This window comes from Triticum dicoccoides, chromosome 5A, assembly GCF_002162155.2.
Source record: "Triticum dicoccoides isolate Atlit2015 ecotype Zavitan chromosome 5A, WEW_v2.0, whole genome shotgun sequence".
NCBI lineage: Eukaryota > Viridiplantae > Streptophyta > Magnoliopsida > Poales > Poaceae > Triticum > Triticum dicoccoides.
In genome coordinates this window covers 470464093-470466206 of record NC_041388.1, presented here as the reverse complement: position 1 = coordinate 470466206, position 2114 = coordinate 470464093, and positions in this window count along the sequence as shown.

Here is a 2114-nt window from a genome sequence, read left to right as displayed (position 1 = left end):
CAGTAGTAGCTAAGGAATCGCTCGATCAGGTTCAGTTAACAGCCATCGATCGATCGCTCGGGTTCAGTAACGTGTAGCCTGCAGTGCAATCGCTCGGGTTCAGTTAGAGCCCAACGCCTCGCTCGGGTTCAGTTAGAGCCAACGCCTCGCACACACATGCGTACGTGTACGAGAGAAACGCGCATCGCTCGGCCCCCGACCTCCCACCGTAACCGGGAACTCCCCGAAATTTTCCTCGCCCTCACTTCTACCATGGTTTTTTTCGTCATGGACGGCCCAAAGAATGTCATGCAGCTGCGTCTCTGGCCCGCCCAGCACGAAAAGCCCATTTTCTGTCATGATTTTTTTGTCATAGAAGTAGGAGCCCACCACATCTATGATGATACCGGGTTTTTTCACAATTATCGTCACAGAAGTGTCATATGAATGACAGAAAAAAATTCATTCGGCCCAAAATGTCATGGATGTGTCTTTTTTTGTAGTGTAATGTGGTATTTATTCACAATTTAGTTGCCAAATCTCATGCGTGCAATGCACGTGTACCTTACCAATCTAAATGGTGTTTGTGTGTGTGTTGTGCGTGTTAAACACATTGTACGTAGTATCATACATGGTTTAGATTCCGAACATCTAGCTAGAGCATACATGTACTATGATTTGAATTCAACATAAAATGGATACATATATTTGAATATGATATTGTATGTACATGTAGTTTGTATTTATATAGGGATTTACTTCTCCTATAGTCATGTCATGTGTTGTGAAGATAATATTTAGATGGTTATATAACTAACCCGAGTACAAGCCCATTCAAACAGGGAAAATGTACTCAAATTTAATTAGTCCATATGCTAGACAACACACATTGTTTTTTTATTGTTGAGGGAACTGTAAATTGTTTTGGTACTGTACACGTTATATTTGTTGTCCCGATTCTTTTAGTTTTTGTTGTTGTATTTGAATGCATTTCTAGTAATATAGTAAAATGGGACATGCCTCTCTCTATTGATGAGGTGTGAATTTTTTTTTGGCTACACGTTAAGCTTGTTCTCCCGAAATTTCAGGCTGCACCTTGTTATTCCGAAATTTCAAGCTAGCATCTTTGTCTATCGTGCTGCGAAACTCCCACCTCTTCAACCCACGCCTTGTTACCCCGAAATAGTTAAGACATATCTTTGTCTCGTTGTGCTCGGAAAACTCCCTCCATCTCAACCCGCGCCTTGCTATCCCAAAATTACAACGCGCGCAAAAACTCCCACCTCCTGCGGAATCCCGACACGTGAAATTCCCGTGATACCCCTGAACCAAAAGAACCGCCTAGCTCAAATCGATGGGGGTACTTTCATAACTTACCCCACATTTCGGACAAGCGCGTCCCTAAGCCATGGGTCCCCCCTCCCATCGCCTCGTTTTCGCCATTTGAAATCCCAGGCCGCCATAACCTCTCCGCTCCAGCCGCGAAACCCCACCCTCCTTTGTCTGCCACCTCACCGCTGCCCAGGCGGAGCCTCTTCCCCGATGATGTCGTCCACAACAACACCTCGACGTCCCTCATCCACCATACCGGATGAGGATCCGTCGTCGATCTTGCCGTCCCGCCGGTTCAGCCACCCCGTCCTCCACCTCCAAGGAGCTGCCCCGATGTTCCCCTCGTCTTTCGCACCACCTCCATTCCCACACCGCCGTCTTCATCCGCACCACCGAAAGAGCATCATCATCACCATTTCCTCGGATGAAGTTGAGGCCTAATCGGCGCCACCAAAGAGGTTGTACATTAATTGCCGCATTTCCTTCATCATTCGATCTTATGGTGCTGCCGGCGCTTCGTCCCGAGCCGACATGGTCCGGCTCCATGCATGGCGGTGTCACCGGCCACTTCCTCCACGGCGTCGCTCCCTCGGCGGGGACATCCACATCAGTAGGAGCTGCTGCTGCTTTAACTATCGCTCGCACTTCTGCTCTACTCTTGCTCTCGGTCCCGTGCCTGGTCTGCTCTTGCTATTGCTCTTGCTCGCGCTGCTGCTCTCGCTCTTGCTCTTGCTTGCGATGCTGCTCCGATTTGGCTACACTTCAGCCAACTGAATTGAATTTTGGGTCAGTCGATTTTCAAG